The following is a 24,851-nucleotide window of genomic DNA, read 5'->3' as shown; positions in this document are numbered from 1 at the left end:
GGATGTGCTGAGATTTATAGTAAGTGACAGCATTCATCTGAATGTGCCTAATTACCTTCACGTAGCCATTTTATTCAGCCACTTTCTTGTCCCCATTGATGTGCATGCAAAATAATAATAAATAATAAAAACAAAATCACAACCTTTATCATGGTATAAACATGATTAACATGAATATTTATTTCTCTTCAAAAACCTAGCCGGTCTTACATGTCAGGTGGGGGGTTCTTGCTCTATTCAAACTCAGAATGTCATTTGAAATCTCCTAAAAGTCTCCGGGCTAAGCTATCAGTATTTGGGAGAAAAGAAAAAATTACCTGATGATGCAACCATAGGATGGATGTGGGAAACAAAAGCAGAAGGGAAACGGCAAATAAAATGAAATCTCTGTATAACCTGCAGCCCATTGGCAAATACTTGAGGCCAATACAGAGTATAACACTTCTCCAGGAAATCCCTATTGTCTTAATGTTAATCCTTTGCTGGAGGGGAAAACAAGCTTAGCTTGACAATAGGTAGACCTCCAGTACCCTGTGAGTCTTCTTTAGCATAGGGAAATACCTTTGGAACTTCCTGTTGACTTTACCTCCCCAGCTCCCAAATACATAATCAGTATCCCCTCATGGTCCCCAGTGCAGCTTTTCGTGCTCCCGGGTCCTGTTCCCGTGCTTTAATAAAATCACTTTTTTGCAGCGAAGACATCTCAAGAATTCTTCCTTGGTCGTTGGCTCCGGACCATCACCACTCTAAAACTCCATCAGGATTACTGAATTTTATAGTGATTAGGGGCCATCAAGAACAAGTCAACCCCAGGAAACTGAGATGTACAGAACTCGCATGGATTTGCCCTTGAACATGTAGCTTGTATCAGACAGAGCTGGGATAAAATTCTCTAGAACTTTTAGTCTCAGTGTGGAGCCTGTCCCACTGCACTAACAGTGCAGGAAAATGTGGCAGTAAAAACACTGGCTATGTGTATTGATAAAATGGAAATATGTGTGCGTGTGTGTGTGTGTGTGTACTATACCTATATAGTAGATGGAAAAGAATTCCCTACTATAGGTAGTCAGAGAGGTTTGTGACAAGCAACCTGTTTCCAACCCAACCACAGATGCCTCACACACCCATCAGTAGGGAAGAAGACCAAGTCAGACTAAGTCACAACATGATTTACCTCTGATCATCCACTGGTTTTTCATTCCACCCCAAATTCTGTCTTGTGGTTCCAATTGATAAGGGGGCATAAGGCGAGCTGAAGGCAAAGTATGAGATAGCACTGCCCTCCACCCCCAGGTGGGCTATGTGTGATGTTCCTCGGACACTGCTGGCTGCCCAAGAACGAAGGAAAGGAAAGGAAACAAATGGTCAATTGATAGAGATCACAGGCATCCGGGACAAGGGTCTCCACCAGTTTGTAAATATCTTCGTAAATTACAAGAAAAAGGCAATCTTATCAGTAGCCTAATCTCCAAAAACCCATAGACTCAAGTTTCCTGGAGCCCTTAGTATCACCCTCCCCTCCATAGGTGTGGGAACAAAGGCAAGAAGGAAATAGCAGGCAAAATTAAATTTCTTTATAACCTGCATCCCATTGACAAATACTTGAGGCAAATACAGAGTAGAAAGTTTCTCCAGGAACCCCCTACCATCCTAAAGTTAATGTCTTACTAGAGTAAAAACAACCTTAGCTTGACAATAGCAAGGCCTCGGGTATCTTAAAAAGTTCTGTTTAGCACAATCAGAGTCCTTCTGGAGGCCTCCCTTTTGTCTTTACCTCCCCAACTCCCGTAGTATATAACCAGTCACTCCTCACTACCCCTGTGCAGCTCTTCCTGCCCTGGGGTCCTGTCCCCACGTAATCACCTTTTTGCACGCAAAGACGTCTTCAGGAATTCTTTCTTGGCCATCAGCTCTGAACCCCACCATCATACCCAAACCTCATCACAATGGCTTTTCATCTTCCCAGTCTTCTGTCATCTTGTCACAATCTATAGAATTCAAAAGAATCTGGTTCCAGATTCAACAAATGCTGCTGGCACACATAGAACATAAGCTGCCTCGGGGCGCCTGGATGGCTCAGTCGGTTGAGCGTCCGACTTCGGCTCAGGTCACGATCACACGGTCCGTGAGTTCGAGCCCCGCGTCAGGCTCTGGGCTGATGGCTCAGAGCCTGGAGCCCGCTTCCGATTCTCTGTCTCCCTCTCTCTCTGCCCCTCCCCCGGTCATGCTCTTTCTCTGTCTCAAAAATAAACATAAACATTAAAAAAATTAAAAAAAAAAAAAAAAAGAACATAAGCTGCGTCTTGCAAGGCGCTGGCTGGACAGCACTGAGCCAACCAGAGATTACCCGTGCCCTTGTGTTGCTTACAGTCAAACTCAAAAGCGTCCTGGGTGACTTTTAAGTAGGTTTTTAACTTTTAACTTTTAAGTAAGTTTTCCAAAGATGTTGCTTGAAGAAGCCCACGGGCTCAGGCAGCTCAGGGGTACGAATCTTGAGAGCCATGACATCCGTATTGGTCTGGCTGGGGTTGCCTAACAGAATACCCTCGATTGTGTGGCTTTAACGCAGAAATGCATTTCCCATAGCCCGGGACCAAGGTGCCAGCATCGTCGGTTTCCAATGAAGGCTCTCTTCCTGGCTTGCAGACAGCTTGTAGACAGCTACCCCAATGGCCTTTCTTTGGCTCCCCCACCACCGATGTGACGTCTTCATTTGAGAATTCTAAACAGTGAACCTTCTAAAGGGATGGGTGGGGAGAACTGCGAACTCCAAGAGCATTTTGCATTTCACAGAAACATCTAAAACCTCTGCAAATGTATTCTCCCTTCCATATGTTCTGAATCAGTCCAGAGTAAATACATTCAAAATAAAAAGGGGAATGATACCTTGCTATTTTATAGCTGTCACCCAGGCCTTTCCCTGTCTTGAAAATAGCAGTTAAAATCTTTTTCTCAGAATTGAATCTTTGCATGTTTGGTGCAACTTCACACACACACACACACACACACACAGTATAAAGATATTCTGAGTGTTTAGGTGCAAGAGTTGGCAGAGTGATGTAAGCATTTTTGACCATTACACACTTCAGACTTTTCTCTTCCATTACCTTGGACTTTTTGAGGTATAGTTGATATAAAAAAACGAAACCCCAAAACCCTGGACACATTTAATTTACATAATCCGGTGAGTGCAGAGATACGTATACACCCATGGAACTATCACAACAATCAAGGTGATAAACATTCATCACCCCCAAAAGTCTTCCTTTCCACTTTCATAGTGTCTCTGTGTGTGTAAGAATACGTAACATGAGACCTACCTCCTTAACAAATATTTAAGTGTACTATATTGGATTATCAGCCATAGGCACTGCGTTCTACAGAAGATAACTAATACTTGTTCATCTTGTGTAACAGAAACTTGTCTAGAGTATTGTAAAACACATTCTTACTTGTAGATAAAGACAAACAAAAGTCTTGGCTTCTTTATATTGAGACATTACATACTGTGAGGCAAAGAGAGACTATGTTACCGGTCTCCAAGCTCTTTCTGGCTCAAGATCTGTATTCATGCTGACACTTGACCCTTCACTCTGACTTTTTATCCTGCCCCCTAATCCCAATCATATAGTTTATTTAGGTCACTGCCACCTCTGTATTCTCTATTATCTCACTCAGAGAGCAGTTTTCACAATTTGGTGTTTCCTTTTTGGCCGATTCCGATATAAAATCTTTATTCCCTTTGCACCGTAAGCATTGCTTTTGGCACATAGCAGGTGCTCAAACATTTATTTGCTACATTTATGAATTCACTGCATTGATAGGCAATCGGGACAGATGCATAGGGCAGGGGTTAGGAGACTTATATGCATTTTTGCTTAGTTTTGTGGATTTTTCTCCCCCAGAAATGGAATGCATGAAAGTATGTTAATCCTTCTCACTAAGAACACCTGACAGGATGTCACATTTCAGTATACTTGATAGGTCATGTTTAGTAAAATTAATTTGTTTTTTAATCAGATTTTGATTCTTGCATACCTGCCAGTGTTTATGAGAGAGAGAGAGAGAGAGAGAGAGAAGCCAATGGACCTGATATTCCTTTTTTTTTTTTTTTAATTTTTTTTTTCAACGTTTTTTATTTATTTTTGGGACAGAGAGAGACAGAGCATGAACGGGGGAGGGGCAGAGAGAGAGGGAGACACAGAATCGGAAGTGGGCTCCAGGCTCTGAGCCATCAGCCCAGAGCCTGACGCGGGGCTCGAACTCACGGACCGCGAGCTGGTGACCTGGCTGAAGTCGGACGCTTAACCAACTGCGCCACCGAGGCGCCCCCCAATGGACCTGATATTCCTAGGAGTGTTGTTGTTTTTTTTCTTACATGGGTCTCTATAAAAGGAAATAAATAAATAAAAGGAAGAGATGTGGGTGATTACTGGCTCTTGCAATATGATTTTTCAGGTAACCACCATAGAAGAGAGTCAAGGAAATTTTGAACTCTTCCCAATTCCAAAAGACAACAGCTAAATTCAGTTGCAAGCCAAACCCTTTGATACAAACGGAAAATATTCTTAAGCATACTGGTTCAAAGTTCAGCTTAATTTGCTTCTCGTCCTTACCAAATTATCCTACCCTTTGGATTCAAGCATATAGAAGTGACACAATCTCACCTCAAAGAAAAAAAAATGAAAGGAATAAAGTGGAATAGAACCAATTCCAAATAATATCATGGGGTTTTACAGATAAGCACTTAAGCCCTAGAAGGTGGGCAATTATTTCTAGGGAACGAGAAATGTTGTCGATGCCCTTTACAATTAGGATGAACACATCCCAGTTTGCCTGGCCTGGTGAAATTCTTAATACTGCCTCTTTTCACTTTCAAAAATGTTCTAGTTCAGACAGTCAATTATATGACCACCTTATTTATGATTTAAGAACACCTGCAACTTGGAAATCTAGGAATTCCAAAATGTGTCTAACTAAACAGCAAAACACACCTTCTAGTATTGGTTTTGCCATTTTAAAACATATTCTGGAAGATAACTGTCCTGAAATAACTGTTCAGAATAACAACTTGAATTCTTATTCCCCATATAGGACTGGATGTGGCAAATTCTTTCTGATAATGCATCCTGTGGTAATCATGCTTTGAGAATGTGTGTCAAATCAAATGCAGGGCGTTGAAACACTGATAAGTCACAGGATAACTATGGAAAACGCCCTCGACATTTAGAATTTCTTTTTTTAAGTTTAAAAAAATGTTTATTTGTTTTTGAAAGAGAGAGCAGGGGAGGGGCAGAGACAGGGGGACAGAGAATCTGAAGATGGTTCTGTGCTGACAACAGAAAGCCTGATGTGGGGCTCAAACTCATGACCCATGAGATCGTGACCTGAGCCAAAGTCCGAAGCTTAACCAGCTGAGCCCCCCAGGCACCAGACACTTGGAATTTCTGCTCCGTGGACCCGGATTCTGGTCTAGGCTCCACCGTAAACTAACTCTGTGGCCGTGGGCCATTCATTTCACTTTTCTAAACACGGATTTCCTGACACGTAAAAAGGGACTAAAAATATTTTCCCTTCCCATTGCGCAGAATTAACAGCATCTACGAAGAAAATGCATCGTGCGATTGCCATCATTCTACTTCATTTAAGGAAGATTTGCACGGAACCTTGCCTGGGAGAATAGACAACTGTGAGGCTCATGAGGTTCAGAATATGACTGGGCTTCCAGAGGTCCTGGCTTACCAGGTGACTTACTTGGGCAACTTACTCAATCTGCTTAATTCTAAGTTTGTTCATCCGCAAAATGGGTAGAACTGTATTAACCTTAGGTTCTTTTGTGGCGAGATCTTGCGAAACATCTCACAAATAAGTATTAGCTTTGGTGCTTCCGAGCCGGTTTCTGTGAAGATACATGATTTCTTGCAATACAAAGCAGGCAGTAAAACCCCAAGCACTTCTAGAAGCCTGAAATGTGTCTCTACATAGAGGAGACCCAACGAAGTGGTGTGGGTGGGGGTGGGGGCGAATCCAAACTGTTTTGGAAGCCAAGGAGTGACCACCTCCATAGACTCCATGTGGTAGTAGTTTGGGTTCCTTGACTTCTTCTCTATTTGATAATTGCCTATATATCCAATGGTACCAAATATTCAGTTTGCAGTGTGTTTGACTGTGAAGAGAATTTGACATGAAATAGTCACCGAAATGGAGACAGGAGAGTGTTAGTGATTATAGAGCTTCACTGGCTAGATTGAAGCAGATGGAGAGAGACCCAGGGTCTGATTTTCAGAGATTTAGAGTGATTAGGAGAAACATAAAGTAACAGGTGGATTTTCAGCCACATGATATTCAAAAGTTGTCACTGTGGTAGAGATTGATAACTGCAGTTGGAAACCCTAATAAAACTCAACCACAGTTACCTGGTTTCGCCTGTTTCTTGCCTTCAAGCACAAAAGCCTCACGTTTTTCATGGGCAAGAAATGATTGCAGATATTCACACATTTCAGAGTAAGGTTAATTATATATTTTTAATGTTATTTTTTATTGAGAGACAGAGAGACACAGAGCGTGAGCAGAGGAGGGGTAGAGAGAGCAGGAGACATAGAATTTGAAGTAGGCTCCAGGCTCTGAGCTGTCAGCACAGAGCCCCACACGGGGCTCAAACCCACAAACTGCGAGATCATGACCTGAGCTGAAGTCGGTCGCTTAACTGACTGAGCCACCCAGGCACCCCAGAGTAAGGTTAATTTTACAATCAAGGAGAGGAGAAGCAAAATATGAAGACTTGTTGCTCCACTGAAATTTTTATGAATATAACTTGTTTTGTAGCTTTTTAAAATTTTTTTCTTCCAGTTCTTCATTAAACAAGATTTAAAATATTTTGTGTATTATTTGTTAAACATTGGATCTTTTATCACTTACTTTTTATGATCTGGGACTGGAAAGGAGAAAGATATTATAGTTAAAGGGGGAAATAATTCATTTTTTACCTCTCTGGATTGAGAACTGTTATGAATGTATACCTAAATTGACATTTATTAATCAACATTGGCAAATTTTTACAGAGGTGCTTTCACTATTTGCCTTCTTGAGTATTAACTATTATTGATATATTCCCTAAGATGGGCATAAAAATGAGAGCAGACTCAACCTGACAAAAAAAAATAATTAGGGGGGGTGGAAATCAGCATAAAACCTTATAAATTGTAAAAAGATTACTAGTAATCAAAATGTCTGACTTTCTCTTTATGCAAATATTATTGAAATTCATGCATATGCAAATAAAGATGCTTCTTCATGACAGAGATTAAAGACATACAGTGCAGTCATTAATATTCTTTGTATACATTCAAATACAGCAAGATTGATATGCAAGCAAAATGAATTACAATCAGGAATAACACTCTATTATTATCATATCACTCAAAACCCATACCCAAGTACCAAATAGGCAATATAGCATTCAGGGCAATGTGGAATGTGGTAAGGCATTCACAAGGGACACGAATATTTCACTTCTAGTAAGATGATTTTTATTACTCATGATTTAAAATCTATAGGCAACAAACAAAATAAAACACAATGGAAATTATAAGTATTTATAATTATATTGTATAATTATTTACAAAACAAAAACAGTCTTGCATATATTGCAGACCTTGGGCAGGGCTGATCTTTTTAGGTCTTAGATCCTGAAAATCCATGCTCAGCTTTTTACAGAAATTTTCGTTTCAGGAGAAAATTGTAAGTGGTTCCGTCTAGTGTTTTACAAGGAAAAAAACATCCCTACAAAATCCAAATTAGATATTGAATTTGGAAGCTGTTTGGGGGAACCTACTCTTTCGTTAGGGAAATGATGTTTAAAAAAATGTTACACATGTCTACTGAGAAGGATCATTTGCCCCAAAGATTAACATAAAATATAGCTTATAAAAGATGAACATAAAATGCCTTTGAACATTGAGCCATAATATTAATTAGGATAATAATAATTTATAAGTATGAATTAATAAAGTGTCTTGTTCCCATACTGTTTACTTAAAATTATTATTTGGAAAGAATAAATATGGTATTTCTGAAATCCACTTCCTTTAGAAAGGCATATTGTGGAAAGTAGATTCGCTTAGTTCAGATCCATTGCCAAAGAATTTAAAATGTCCGAGCTTCGTCATAACCTAATCTAAAGGACTTGAGTTATTGCACCTACTTTTAGGTAGTTGATAGATCCATGCCGACCTGAACAATCCCTACTGTACCTCTGACTTGAGATTTGGAAATGTTGGAAGTGCCACGTGAAAAGATGGAAGCACATTTAAGAATTATGTTCTTCATCCTCAATCCTCTCCTAGGGTTATCAAAAAGAGAGAAGGAAAAAAGTAGCATCCCAAATAAGTAAATAAGTAATACATGAGCTTAGAAGACAGGTAATAAAGACAGGAAGAAGGGAGAACATAGAAGTTTAAATAGAGTGAAATAAACATCTCAAATCAAACACGTTTGGCTGAGCACCTAGGTCGTTAAATCACGCACTGTCACTGAAACAATTTCATATTGGGGATTGTCCAGTCTGGTCAATAGGATTGATTATTGCCACTTTTATATTTATATCTATTCAAAAAGTCCATGTATTTCCTTTCCAAATATGAGAAATGATCAGTATTTAACTTCCTACTTGTATAATGATTATGGTGATGATGATGATGGTTGTATAGAGCTATATAATGTACATGAATTATCTTTTTGGTCTTCACAACAATACCAAAAGGGACAGGGCAGATCTGAACATTAACCTTCTTTACCTGAGGTGATAAATGACCCACAAAGGCTACATGTCAAGGCCAATATGGCTGAGGTAAGTGACAGGGACCTAGGTAGTGAAGTTCCATACCCAGTACTCCATGGGAAATACCATATAACCACATTCTCACTGCCTCATGCTGAAACAGACACTTCCTCAGTCTTAACATTTGTGTAAAAATAGACAAATTGCTCTTTAGAATGCTGAATATGTGCTAGCATTTTCTATATTATGTTTCAGTTTTTAATTATCAAAACTGGAGTTAGTTTGCACTTATAAGGCAAGATTCTATTTTTATGTAGACCAATAGTAAATCATTGTTGTGTTTTGTTTTGTTTCATTTAGCACAATAGTGTTGTTTACGTTTCACTCTAAAAGCAGAAACTATCAGTCGCCTCCTTAGTGTCAGATCTGAAATCAGGTTATAAATCTTTACTAAAAGATAAGCCTCATTTTCTTTTTTTCTGGTCAACAATGTCACTCATTGTCCAGCTAATTTACTTTAATTTTGCTTTATGTAATTTAACTTAATTTAATTTTTCCCAGCATTATTAAGTATGATTAACAAATAAAATTGTATATATTTAAAGTTTACAATGTGATGATTTGATATATGTATACATTGTGAACTGATTATCACAGCCAAGTTAATTTAAAAAAATTAAAAAAATTAAAAGTAGTTATCACTTTTTTGTTATGAGAATACTTAATATTCACTCTTTTTAGCAAATTTTCAGTATACAATACAATATTATTAACATGGCACAATCCTTTACATTAGATTCCCAGAACGTATTCCATCGGTAGATAGAGTTTTGTCCACAGTCCAAGAGCTCCAGCATGCCCTTCCTAATGAGCTACCCTCAGGATTTTAGATTGTTTAGACAGCCGCACTTTTGTGTGGGTACACCCTTCTCCAGATACTTTGAGTATTGACTACTAACCCTCATAGTGCACCTTCTGGATATCACCCTCCTCCGACAAGAGCTACCTAGAAGGCTACAGCACAGCAGGAATGAGCTTCATGCCCACCAACGACCCTTGCGGATTCTTGTGATTATAATGGGTCCGTACAAATTATCCAGAATAATCTCCCTATTTTAAGTTGAATTATATAAATTCATCAATATGAGTTCTGGTCCCAGATGAGATGTAAGAGTCTCCTGAATTCACATTCTCCAATGGACGAATATATATACTGAATATATAGCTACACGTGTAGTAATTCCCTCTGCTAGAAATCCAAAAACTAGCTGAGTTACTCTTACAGATAAGACAAATGAGAAATATCTACTTTAAAAAATGGTGCTCAATGCAGAGTGAGGATACAGAAGCACCCATCTCTCAGTTTTTCCTCATAAGGTGTCTACTTGAATACTTTATGCTTCCCAAGTATCTGACTTACATTCGGCACGCATCTAGATGCAAATTGAGATTCTCCCTTTTGGGACATTGCAAGGTCAAGGCACACCCTCATATGCTGGAAGTCACTAAAAACAAAGAAGGCAGCTTGGACAATCATAAAGGTTTAAGAGAAAACCAAGAAGTTGGGATGAACTCAATGTTAAGCTTCATCTCCTATATGAACCACTCTGTCAAGACTGGAAGAGATAGCTGTGCAGAAGGCAAAGAAAAGCCAAGAAACAGAGGAATATGTTTCAAACAAAAGAACAAGATAAAACTCCAGAAATTGGTCTTAATAGAAAGGAGATAAGTGATTAACTTGATAAATAATTCAAACTAATAGTTATAAAGATGTTCGCTGAGGTCACCAACACATGAATAAGGAATAATTTCAACAGAGACAGAAAATACTTTTTAAAAATATTTTTTTAAAGAGTAATCACAGAGTTGAAGAATATAGTACCTTTACTGAAAAATTCAATGAAAGTGTTCAACAATAGACTAGGTCAAGCAGAAGAAAGAATCAGCAAACTCAAAGACAGGGCAATGACATTCATCCAGAGGATCCAAAAGCAAAAAAGAATGAAAATGAGTGAAAGTAACTTAAGGCATTTTATGGGACACCATCAAGTGGACCAATATTCACATTATATGGATCACAGATGAGAAGGGAGAGAGAAAGTGGTAAAAATATTATTCAGAGAAATATTGGCTGAAAACTTATCTAGCCTGGGAAAAGAAACAGATGTCCAAATCCAGGAAGCATAGAAAGTTCAAAATGAGATGAACCAAAGAGACCCACACTGAGACACATTATACTTAAACTGTCAAAACTTAAAAACAGAGAGAAAGCCTGAAAAGCCACAAGAGAAAAACAACTTGTTAGGTACAAAGGAAGCCCCATAAGAAAATCAGCAGATTTTTCCACAGAAACCCTGCAGGCCAGAAGGGAGTGACACAATATATTCAAAGGACAGAAAGGAAAAGACAACAGTGACAAAAACAATCAAGAATATTCTAGCAGGCAAAGCTGTCCTTCAAAATTGAAGAAAAGATAAAGAGTTTTCCAAACAAGAAGCTAAAGGGCTTCATTACCACCAGAAGAGCCTTACAAAAAATGTTACATGGATTTCTTCAAGCTGAAATGAAAGCATATATCTCACTCATAAAGGTAAATGTATACTTTTAAATTAAGAATATTCTTAAAGGAGTAAGTAAATTACTTATAAATGTACTATGAAGGTTAAAATAAAAAAATACTAAAAATAACTAAGCTACAACAATTTCTCAACAGAAAGAAGAGATTAAAAGATGTAAATGGTGACATCCAAGGCATAAAATATGGGAAAGAGGGTAAAAATGTAGAGCTTTCAATGCATTCTTTCAAAATTGTTCATTATCAGCTTAAAATAGACTGTTACAAAAATAAAAATAAAATAGACTGTTGTAAATAAAAGATGACTTGGGGTGCCTGGATGGCTCAGTCGGTTGAGCAACCAACTTTGGCTCAGGTCATGATCTCACAATTTGTGAGTTCGAGCCCCACGTCAGGCTCTGTGCTGACAGCTCAGCGTCTGAAGCCTGGTTCTGATTCTGTGTCTCCTTCTCTCTCTGCCTCTCCCCCACTCATGGTCTGTCTCTCTCTGTCTCAGAAATACATAAACATAAAAAAAAATAAAATAAAAAATAAATAAATAAAAGATGACTTATATAAACCTCATAGTAACCATAATTAAAAAACCTATATTAAATACCAAAAGATAAAAAGAAGGAAATCAAATCATACCACTACAGAAAATCATCAAATCAAAAAGGAGGAGAGCAAGCAAGCAAGAAACAAAAGAATCACAGAACAACTGGAAAACAATTAACAAAATAGCAATAGTATGTCCATACCTATCAATAATTACTTTAAATGGAAATAGACTAAATTCTCCAATCAAAAGATACAAAGGGTTTAATAGGCTAAAAGAAAGAAAAATCATATGTTGCCTACAAGAAACTCATTCAGCTTTAAGGATACACACATTGAAAGTGAATGGATAGAAAAGCATATACCGTGTAAATGGAAACTGGAAGAAAAGAGGGGTAGATATTTATTCTTACATCAGACAAAACAGACTTTAAGACAAAGACTGTAATAAGAGACAAGAATGGTCATTATACAGTGATCAAAGTGTCAATTCACAGGAGGCTATAATATTTGTAAATATTTATGAACCTAACAGAGAGGCACCTCAATATATGAGGCAAATAGAGGGAGACTTGAAGGGGAAAATAGACAATAATACAATGATAGCAGGGACTTTAATACTTCTCTTTCAACAATAAAAAAAAAATCATCGAGACAGAAAATCAATGAGGGAACATTGGATTTAAAACATACTTAGACCAGATAGATTTAACAGACATTTACAGAACTTTCCATCCAAGGTACACACGGGATATTGTCCAGAATAGATCTTTTGTAGACCACAAAACCAGTCAATAAATTTAAGTAGACTGAAATAACATTAAGCATCTTTTCCAAACAAAATGGTATGAAACTAGAAACTAGTTTCAAGAACAAAAATGGAATATGTCAGATACGTGAAGATGAAACAACACGCTCCTGAAAAACCAATAAGTCAATGAAGAAATAAAAACAAAAAATGAAATGAAGCCTGAGATACATGAAAATGGAAATGCACCATATCACACTAATGGGATGCAGCACAAGCAGCTTTAAGAGGGAAGATCCTAGCAATAAACACCTACATAAAAGAAAAGGAAAAGATCTCAAATAAATAGCAAATTGTAAACTTCAAGAAACTAGAAACAAACAAGCAAATTTATCACAAACTTAGTAGAATGAAAAAACTAACAAAATTATTAAATAGTTCATAGCAGAAATAAATAAAATAGAGATTAAAAAATGGGGCGCCTGGGTGGCTCAGTCAGTTAAGCATCCAACTTCAGCTCAGGTCATGATCTCACAGTTTGTGAGTTCAAGTCCTGCATGGGGCTCTGTTCTGACAGCTCAAAGCCTGGAGCTGCTTCAGATTCTGTGTCTCCCTCTCTCTCTGCCAATCCCCCACTTGTGCTCTGTCTGTCTGTCTGTCTCTCTCTCTCTCTCAAAAATTAATAAACATTAAAGAAAATAGAGAGAGTAAAAAGATGATAGGAAAGACTACTAAAACAAAGGACTGGTTTTTTTAATGTTTTTATTTATTTTTGAGAGAGAGAGAAGGAGGCTTCAAACTCTGAGCTGTCAGCATGGAGTCCAGTGCAGATCTGGAAATCACGAGCTGTGAGATCATGACCTGAGCCACAGTCAGATGCTCAACCAACTGAGCCACCCAGGAACCCTGGACAGTTTTTTTTTTAATTAATAAACAAACAAACTACCAGTTATACATGCCAAGAAAAAAAAAGAAGTCACTCAAGTAAATAAAATTAGAAATGAAAGGGAAGACATTATAATTGATACCAAAGGAAAACAAAACATCAAAGAGACTACTATAAACAATTATATGCCAACAAACTGGGCAACCTAGAAGAAATGGATAAATTCCTAGAAAAATACACCCTACCAAGACTGGATGATGAAGCAGTGGAAAACCTGAACACAGCAATAGGGAGAATGAATCAGTAATCAAAAACCTCCTAACAAAGAAAGACTTAGCACCAGATGACTTCTTTTGTAAAATCTACCAAACATTTAAGGAAGAATTAATGCCAATCTTTCTCAAACTCTTCCTAAAAATAGAAGCCAGGGGAAACTTCCAAACTCACATTAGGAGTCAGCATTACTCCAATGGCAAAGACAGATTTTTATTTGAAAGCTTTTTCTCTAAGACCAGAAATGAAACTCTACTCTCACTACTTTTACTCAACATAGTATTGGAAGTCTTAGCCAGAGTAATAAGGCAAGAAAAAGAAATAAAGGGCATCCAAATTAAAAAGGAAGTAAACTGTCAATATTAGCAGATAGCATGATATTATATATAGAAAACTCCAAAGACTCCACCAAAGTACTGTTACAGGTAATAAACAAATTCAGTAAAGTTTCAGAAAAAAAAATCAGTCTAAAACATCAATTGCATTTCTATACATCAATAACAAAAAAATTAAGAAAAGCAATCCCATTTACAATTGCACCAAAAATAACAAAATTTCTAAGAATAAATTTAATGAAGGAAATGAAAAAACTCTACTCTGAAACTATAGTACATTGATGAAAGATATTGAAGACACAAATATTATTGGAAGGATTACTGTTGTTATAATGTCCATACTACCCAAAGCAATCTACAAGTTCAACGCAACCCCCATCAAAAGTCCAATGATATTTGTCACAGAAACAGAAAAAAACAATCCTAAAATATGTATGGAACCACAAAAGACCTCAATTAGGCAAAACGATCCTGAGAAAGAACCAGAAACCTGGAGTCATCATCACATTCCCTGATTTCAATCTATACTACAAACTGAGAGCAATCAAAACAGTATGGTATCAGCAGAAGAACAGACATATTGATTAATGGAACAGAATAGAGAGCCCAGATTTAAGCCCGTGTACATATGAGCAATTAGTTAACTAACACAAAAGAGCCAAGAATATACAATGGAGAAAGAAAAGTCTTCAAAAATGGTATTAGGGAAACCTGATAATCACAGCAAAAGTATGAAACTGGACCTGTATCTTAAACCATCCACAAAAGTAAGCTCCAAATGGATTAAAGACTTGAGCATAAGACCTGAAACCATAAAACTATTGGAAGAAAATATAAGGAGTAAGCTCTTGGACATGGGTCTTGGCAATGATTTTTTTGTATTTGACACCAAAAGCAAAGGCAATAAAAGAAAAACAAATGGGGCTACATCAAAATAAAAATCTTCTGCACAGCAAAGGAAATCATCAACAGACAAGGTCACAAAAAGGCGATATATAAGGGAAGGGTTAAAACGTTCACAAATCACATATCTACTAAGGGGTTAATATCTAAACCATGCAAATAATTCATACAACTCAACAGCAAGAAAACAAACAAGTTGAGAAAAAATGAGCCGTTGAACTGAATAGGTGTTTTTCCAAAGAAGACATGCAAATGGCCAACAGACTCCTGAACAGGTGCACCATATAACTCATTATCAGAGAAATGCAAATCAAAACCACAATGAAATATCTCACACCTGTTGAAACGACTGTCATCAAAAAGACAACAGAAAACGATTGTCGGCAATAATGTGGAGAAAAGGAAACCTTTGTCCCTGTTGGTGGGAACGTAAATTGGTGCAGCCAGTAAGGGAAACAGTATGAAGGTTCCTCAACAATTAAAAACGAATGACCTTGGGGCACCTGGGTGGCTCAGTTAGTTAAGCCACCGATTCTTGATTTTGGCTCAGGTCATGATCTCATCATGAGATTGAGTGCCATGTGGGAGTCTGAGCTGACAACGTGGAGCCTGCTTGGGATTCTCTCTCTCCCTTTCATTCTGCCCCTCACAGACACTCTCTCTCTCAAAACAAATAAACTTAAAAAAAAAAAAAGAATGACCATATGATCTAGCAATCCTACTTCTGGGTGTATATCCAAAGATAATGAAAACAGGATATTGAAGAGGTATCTGTACCCTCATGTTTATTGTTATAGTATTCACATTAGCCAAGATATGGAAACAACCTAAGTGTCCTTCAATGGATGAATATATAAAAATGCATATATATACACAGTGGAATATTCTTCAGTCATGAGAAAGAAAGAAATCCTGCTACTCGCAACAGTACAGATGGAACTTAAGGTCATTATACTAAATGAAATAAGCCAGACAGATATAGAGAAATACTTCATGGTATCTCTTATATATAAAATATTTTTATTTTTTTATTTTTATTTTTTTTAATTTTGAGAGAGAGAGAGAGAGAGCATGAGTAGGGGAGAGAGGCAGAGGGAGAGAGAGAGAGAGAGGATCTTAAGCAAGCTCAAAGTTCAGCACAGGCCTGACACACGGCTCTATCCCATGACCAGGATCATCACCTGAGCCCAAATAGAGTCGGACACTCAACCAACTGAGCTGCCCAGGCAACCCTAAAATATTTTTTAAAGCAAAGCAAAGCAAAGTCAAATTCATTGAAACGGAGAGTAGAAAGGGGCTTTCCAGGAACTGCGGGGAGGAGGGGCTGAGGGGGGATGGAGATTGGAAAAGATTGGTAACAGGTACAAATTTTCAGCTATAATATGAACAAGGTCTGGGTATCTAATGGAAAAATGGTAACTGTAGTTGATAACACTGTATTGTATAACTGAAATTTGCTAAGGAAGTAGATCTTAAATATTATCACAAAAAAAGACATATATGTGAGGTCATGAATGTGTTAGTTAACTGGATGGAGGGGAATTCTTTTACAATCTATATGTATTTCATATCACCATGATTGTCCACTTTAAGTATCTGACAACTTTATGTCATTTATATTTCATTAAGGCTGAAATTAAAAAAAAAAACAAAACAAAACTTAGTCACAATCCCATATATTAGATTTCCCTAAATGAAAGTTTATATTCTTTGACTAATATCCACACTTCTTCCCCACTCCCACGCCCTATCAACTAGCATTCTATTCCCTATTTGTGTGAGTTTACCCCTTTCTGGGGGGTTTCACGTTAGACCATGCATTACTTGTCTTTTTCTCTGCTTTATTTCACTTAGCATAATGTTTCCCAGTGTCATCCCCCTTCTTGTGGATGGCAGGATTTCCTTTCATTTTAAGGCTGAATAATATTCCATTGTGTGTGTGAATGCCTGTGTACACACACACACACACACACACACACACACACACACATTCACCCATCAACAGACACCTAGGTTGTGCCCATGGTGATGCACCACATTACATTCCCATGAACAGTGCTCAAGATTTCCCTTTTCCCTACATCCTTCTCAACACTTGTTACCTCCTGTCTTTCGATAATAAAGCAAAAGACAGTAAATGTGGATTCAGAGCTTGTTTTACTCCATTTTCTTTGCTCTTCCGTTGTGCAAACATAGGGGAGGTAGAACCTTACCTCTACCCTCTTAGGGTCTTCCGCTGGACCTGAGAATGACCTTGACATAAACCAGATTAACAGGTGAAAAGCACCCAGATTTCATTCATATTTTGGGTGACAAGGGAGCCCGGTAAGGACATACAGACCCAAGGAAGTGCCAACCCTAAATGCTTTTTATACTAGATTGAACAAGGAGACGATGTTGTTGAGAAGTAACTGAAATATATGGGGAAACTAACGGAAGTGGAGCTTCTTGTTTTGTTTTGTTTTGTTTTGTTTTGTTTTTAACAAGGTATGTTTGTACAGACTTCTCTTGGCTTTGGCTCCCCATTTCTGGTGATAAGAAGGTGTCTTTCCTTCTAGTTAGATAGGGAGACTCATAAGACTCCTATCCACTGCTTTCAGGAAGAAAAGGGAAAGTCAGACCGTTCTTCTCCCATGTGCTATTTTTTTCCCGTGCCTTTAGCTCAAAATGCACCTTATGCCAAAGTGGCATATTTACGAGTGGCCTACTCTGTCACCTTCCACACACTGCACAACGAAGAGGTTTCAGTTTATCAATTAGAAGACGTACATGAATATCGGTAGAAGAGCAAGGGACGTATTTCCGGTTAACTTATAAAAAGATAAATGAAAGATTTAACTGTATATAACCTATATGTTAATAGTCTGCTTTTTCTGTCCCAATGAATCATTCACTCAGAATAAGAGGGAAAAAAATAACCAAAGAAGCCTGAGGTAGACATTTCATCACAGGCAAGAGGGTGCTACAAAATCAGGAGAGTGCAATTATTCTAAGAAGGAAACAACAACAAACAACCCCTAAAACTAGCTATATGTCTATAAAGTGAGTTTCTGTAATCTTTGAAAGCTATTTCATGTGATATCTGAGTACATGAAATTATGATTTCAGAATCAGCTGCATGAATAAGCAGTGGATAAAATAGATGTTGAGAATTTTTTTAAAATTTTTTAAATGTGTATTTATTTTTGAGAGAGAGAGACAGAGTGCGAGATCTCGGAGAGGGGCAGAAGGAGAGGGAGGCACAGAATTCGAAGCAGGCTCCAGGCTCTGAGCTATCAGCACGGAGCCCGATGCGGGGCTCGAACCCACGAACTGGGAGATCATGACCTGAGCTGAAGTCATGACCTGAGCTGAAGTCGGACGCTTAACCGACTGAGCCACCCGGATGCCCCAAGAATTTAGAGTTAGGTCTAATCTTTAGATTTGTCTTAAAATGACCAAATGGGTTCCTTGATAATGACATGTTCCTATCATTTATTTGATTGTGTTTTTTTTATTGTTCCAGGTCTTAATTAATTTTGGTGTTGAGTCTCTGTATTTATGAGAAAAGTATTAATTTTCTTTTTTTGATTTACTAAAACATCTACAACCTTTGATGAAACAGCAAATGGGTAGCTCATGTTTTAGTTGGGGGGGGAGGTACTGTTCTAATTCCAACATTTCCCACCTCTTAGGAAGACCTAACATACTTGAACACATTATATCATACAAAAACAAAGAAACAAGGGAAAAATAATAGAAAGAATTTAACAAGCTTTTTATGATATGTCTGAAACCTTTGCTTCTGCATTGGTAAGTAAGACATCCTAAGGGAGAAAAATCATAAAGCAAATGAAAAGCAAAGTCAAATGTTACATGCTTGATGTTAGACTCTAAACATGGGTACATATAACACATTATAAAATCTGATCCCCCAAAAAACAGGTAATCCATAAAAATATTTAACCATTTCTATTTCTATTACAGGATTTCTGTGTTAAAAGATCCCTAAAATCTTGAAGGAGTTTTATGAATCTTACAGTAATAAATATAACTGAATTAAGACCTACGAATGATATTTCAGCAGCAGGAGAATTACTCTTGTGATTATCAGGTATATCACTTTTACAAGTATATTTTTATTTGGTTGTATTTCCTGGCCTTATCTTTAAAATTTATTGGTATAGATTATTATTTTTAACAGCTCTGCAAAGAGACAAATCAAATAGAGTTTTATGATTTGAAAATTATTTTGCTCCAGCAGCTTTATGTCTGTGAGAAAGTGAAATTTCTTACAGTGAAATCCAATGATGCAAATGGGTTGCTGACACCCTTGAATTAATGTAAGGAAAATCTATGTACACTCAAAATAATTTAAATGACCAATAGTTGTACTTTTTGTCGGACGTTAAAATGGGAATGATGATATACTCTCCATACTCCATTCTTCGGAGGTGGCTCTGTATTTTCTATAAATTACTTCAACGATGTAGGTAGCAATAATCTGCTCATACATTTTAGTTTGCATCGGCTTTCAAAAATTCTAACCACGTGTCAAATTCCCTCTCTTTCAACCAATTTTCTTTAATGACATTAACACATTCTGGAACATTCAACTCTAATTTAATTGGTTGATTAATAGAACCTTCGAAGGTTTTATTTCTGCTTACAAATTTATGGTTTGAATGAATACAGCATTGGTCTTCCGTCCGTATGTACGGAAAATTAATTTCTAAGATGGGTTGGTTCAAAGTAACTTTGTGTGTACAGCTAAGGGAATTGATAAAATGCCTTAGGTACATTATTTTCCATTATGTAACCTTGTCAAGTAGCAAGCACATATCCCCGAGCCATTCAAAATCACAATTGGTTTCTATTAAATTCTAGTAATTCACATTTTATTTATTGGGATTAATATTGATTATGTCTCCTCAAAGTAGCTTTTATATAAACTCACTGCCTTTTGTTGAAGTACAGGAAACAACAACCACATCGTTAATTCACAGAGGTCTTTGATTTGAAGCTATGGTAATAAACCTACTTATAAAACTCAGCTTATAACATTTCTAAGTACTCATATTTAGACTCCAGCTCATGAAATAAATCATTTAAGTTAAAGTGTCACTAAGTCACAGAGAAAATGAGGGGTTCAAGAATGGTAAGCAATAAATCTAAAACTATCTTAAAATCCTCTAGTGAAAATCAGGGCCAGTCTGAATGTTGACGATGACAGAAAGCTTCAGGAGGTAAGAATTTATTCAGGTATAGACTTACAAAAACTCAGAAGACCAAACATCGGAGAAAGCAGAAGAGAAAGGGGGCAGAAATAATGATCCAAAGGTAAAAGAGAAAAATGAACAAACCAACAAAAGTGAAGACTAGAAGGTACTTGGAAAAATAAATTAAAATAGATACGGTTTGCAATGGTTCAGCCTACAATCTAGAAATTGATAAAGACAAAGGAATTCTATAGAGAATGATAAAAGTAATGGAGGCAGAAGAGAATCCTGTTTTAAAAACAGACATACTCTTAGCAATCCAGAGGTTTTTAGCTTTATTTACAAGAACTGAGAGACTCAGGGGGAATATTTGGCCTCTCATGGTTTCGTGTGCCTCGGACAGGAAACTTGGCTCATGCGAATGATCTATGTGAAGTGAATACTTTGATGCCTAATTTATTAGTTTTTAATGAAGACTAGATCACAGATCCGGAACAAGTCAATAACCTTACTCTAGGTCTTATTTTCAATTACCTATTGCCAGCGAAGTGCAATTCATTTCCTCGTTAGCGGTAGCTCCTGAGTCACTATTGAAAAGCAAACATGTAAATCATTTTTCTCTCCTAAGTTTCCAAGGCCAGAGAAAATGGCAATGGTGGTACTGAAACTTCTTTGACGTGAATCCCGCACTGATTATTCATTGATTTTTTTTTTATAGTGTTCGCTACTTCCTAAAAATGTGAAGGAGGCAGCTTACCACGGAAGCTATAAATACAGACCAAATAAACAAGTATTTAAAGAGTAATAATAATAATTAATAATAATAACGCAAAACACAGTGGAGGGAAAGATCATTTCTAACACCTGAAGGTAAGAGTATGTAGCTTTAAGCACAAAACGTATCTTCGCGAATTTATGATACTAAACTTTGGAAACTACTGGCCCCCATTAAAGTCTTTTCCATTCCCCAAGGCTTCCCAGGTTCAGCTTCGCTGAGAGCTCTGTATCCTTTTCGGTATCTCCCTCTGTAACTGGATGTGTATCTAGAAACTATGTATCGGCCTCTCTGATTGCTTACCTTAAACTCCAAAGTCCAACCTCTTTTGGACCAGACTGATTCCTCTGTATGAAGGGGGTACACTTTTTCCTTTTGATGGGCTGATGAATTTCTGTCTTCAAAATTTGGGGGGCTAAAGTTCTTCTCCCTCTGATGCTTTTCCTACTCATCCTAGATATAATTAATGGCTTATATCTGTAACTCCAAATCAATCTTTTTCTCCATATCAATAGCTCCCACTATTGATACATCTCTTAAGAGTTCATGGAGCAGGGGTCATCTGGGTGGCTCAGTCGGTTGAGTGCCCAACTTCGGCTCAGGTCACGATCTCGTGGTCCATGGGTTCGAGCCGGGTGTCAGGCTCTGTGCTGACAGCTGGGAATCTGGAGCCTGCTTCAGATTCTGTGTCTCCCTCTCTCTCTCTCTGCACCTTCCCCACTCATGCTTTGTCTCTCTCTGTCTCAAAAAAAAAAAAAAAAAAAAAAAGAGAGAGAGAGTTCTTGGAGCTTATATCTTATTGCTGTGTTTGGTTGCTTATCTTCCCCAGAAATTTTAGGATATATGAATTATAAAGATTTTAATTGTTAACAAATATTTGAAATGAGTTGATAAGAATGTGTAAAAAGAGTCAGAACTGATAAATAAAATTCAAGTTTCTTGATGATTATCTACTTCAATTTTGCACATTTCCTTAAAGTCACTTGCTAGAGATGTACCCCACACCATTTATATTTTGACAAGCGATTTGCATTAACATTTAATAAATGACTAAATAAACACCTAAATAACTTGCAGTGCTATGATCACCATTGGTGTCCTTGCTGAATGGAAGATCAAACATCGAAATCTATTATTCTAAACTGGAAGTATCTAAGAGAAGAAGATGTAAATAAGGAAATAAAACAAGTAGAAGTAAATACAAAGCCATAAAAGTATGCCAGGTACTGTAAACCATTTAAAAACATAAATACAATAGACATGAATTTGTTTATCTTGTAGAACCCCACATGGGTTAGTTTAATTGCACAACAAGAATGAAAGAACGTATCCTGAAAAAAAAAAAAGAAAAAAGAAAAAGGAAAAGCGAGAGCTGCCAAGAATGAAAACCAGTGATGTTTGCCTAAAAAAAACTGTAAACCCCTCCTTCCCTATATTCAGCAGGATGCTTGGGTCACAGTCTCCAAGTCTTTTGTTCTGATGATGAGCGCTATGTTTCATTGGCCTGCAGGCCAGAAGACTATTTAGCAATGGAGACATTAAAGTACCAAATATTTGGTGGAACATCGGACCAAATGTTTATTTCAGATCAATAAATATATGTTGGAGACCAAGGATTGATTTTAAGGTTCTGTGACCTATTAGTGTTGTGTAAAATCTGAACATCTAACTAGTTCTATAAAATCTAAACAAATAACTAGTTGTATAAAATCTGAATGTCTGACTTTCCAGGCTACAATAAGATTATATGATTTATACCCCTTGATTTCCTGCCCCCCCCATTCCCCATTCCAGATTTCTGACTGGGCCCTATATTTGAATCTTATTAATTCCCTTCTTCATTGTTATCTCTAATTATAGAGCTGTCAATCTCAAAACCCACAAAAGAGGGAAATTTGAAAACATTCTGGATTTGTATTATACTATTGAATGCATTGTGGGTTTTTTCGTATAGCTGGAAGGAGACAGCTTTAAATGAACTTTTCACAGGGGAAAAAATAGGTGAGTGTTTAACAAGAAAAAAAGGGAATTGACAGACATATAATTAGTTTAGTGTCTGCACTTTGTTTCTTTCTTCCCTTTTGTCAGCTGCCTTCTCTCTTGACTCGCCAACATATCCCCCAAAAGTTATTTCATTCGTTCCCCTTTTATCACATGTACAAAGAGGCCTGAACAGACATCTATTTGGGTTTTCTTCTTCAGGTGAAGCATTGAGAGTTGGCTGCAGGAACGCAGGGACTGAAATCTTCAGAAGCCAGGGGACTTGGCCCACAGCAAGAGTCATAGCCCCCACATTTATCTAGAGAAGAACGTCCCCGTAATTACTAGTTTTCAGCACAAAAACTATCCATGTGATGCAATCCAGAAGGATTCATTAAAAAAAAAAATCAACGGAATACTTGTAATTAGAAAGGACACCAAAAACGTATGTGCGCTGAATGCCAGAAGTGAGTTTCACTCTGTATGCATATCAATATCCTTGTAATCCTCCTGCCATCAATAATAATCATAATTCAGGTGAGGGAAACAAAAAGAAGTCAGAGGTGTTATGCAAAAACTGCTTTTACAAAATGAAAGTGAAAAGACAGGAGAAAAATTCAGCCGGGGAATTACTCTCACTTTATGAATTGTAACCTCTCATCTCTGTGTATGGTAGCTGTCCCCATTACTTGAATCTACAGAGATGTCATTAAAATTCAATATGGCTTTAAAAATATGCACGTTTCTAACATTTGTAACACTGCCACTTGTCTCAGGGTGAGGCCCCAATGTATGTTTTGATATTTTATTGTCAAAACTGTGTTTACTCTCCACCCTAAATTTCTAAAAAAACAGAAAGCACAAAGCAAAACACAGACTTACTATATATTCAAACATTGGTGTTTGAAATTAAGGTATTTGTATATATATTTTTATATATTAAATTACATTTTATATATTAAATTATTTTTACATAATAAAAGTACATAAAATTAATTCTATCCAACGCTAAGGTATGTCTTCTTTGTAACTGAATTATATTATCACAGCTATTAGAAACTATATTTTGGATCGCTGTATGAAAGAAGAATGAGTGACAGACCAGAGAATTGCTTTAGGAATATTACCATCTTTATTTAAAGAATTCTTACATGGCATTATCCTCTGACATTTCACATGCATCCTATGAATATGTATTGATAGAAGTTCAGATAAGATTACTTCCAGAAAATCCTGTCTCGTGGATTGCTGAATGAGTTTTAGTTACATATTGGCTGAAATTCGCCAAATGTTTCTTTATTAGTAGAATGTCTAAAACAGTATATCATGACACATTACTTAATTCAGTATAATGACTTCAACTGTGAAATTTCTGTCTAAAATCAGAAGGAGGTGAACTGATTCTTTCAGCATAAAAATTATAGTAATATCAGTTATTTTGAATACAGCTAGATTCAATTCTCAGAAGCCAGGATTTGGCTTACTTAAGGAGAATACTTCCTTCTTGCGAGTTGTGGTCATTTATTTAATCCTATCCCACTTTTAAAGGTTGCTGAATTCCCTTCTTATACTCTAATTATTTTTAAAGTATGCAAAATGGAGTTAAAAATTAAGGGTTTGCTTGATTCTTGCAACTTTAATACCACGACACGTTTCTTTTATGACGTGGAAAGTAACACATTGCGATATATGACAGGTGGTTTTCATTCCAAAAGGAACCAGAACGAATGTCAGATTTATCTAAGGGGAAAAATACCATTGGTACTTCATATAAATCTCTTCTTCTATCCCCCAAATACAAATTAGCTTAATGTATGGTAGCAACTAACAATGACAATAAATGACTCATGACTGCTGGTCTA

General features: G+C 37.0%; 1 long non-coding RNA gene across 2 annotated transcripts; it reads left to right on the top strand.

The window, feature by feature from the left end:
- The first annotated feature begins 2,090 nt into the window (after positions 1 to 2,090).
- On the top strand, positions 2,091 to 22,592 carry LOC122238332. 2 transcript variants are annotated; one of them, XR_006217239.1, is made up of 6 exons: positions 2,091 to 2,121; positions 5,589 to 5,745; positions 8,762 to 8,848; positions 19,003 to 19,129; positions 20,953 to 21,104; positions 22,087 to 22,592. It is a non-coding gene; the product is annotated as an uncharacterized LOC122238332 (long non-coding RNA). The 2 variants fall into 2 exon arrangements; XR_006217240.1 differs by lacking the exon at positions 8,762 to 8,848.
- Positions 22,593 to 24,851: the final 2,259 nt, after the last annotated feature.

The sequence above is a fragment of the Panthera tigris genome, chromosome B2 (genome assembly GCF_018350195.1).
Source record: "Panthera tigris isolate Pti1 chromosome B2, P.tigris_Pti1_mat1.1, whole genome shotgun sequence".
NCBI classification, from domain to species: Eukaryota; Metazoa; Chordata; class Mammalia; order Carnivora; family Felidae; genus Panthera; species Panthera tigris.
Note: the sequence above shows the minus strand (reverse complement) of the source record. Positions and strands in the feature narration are given on the sequence as shown.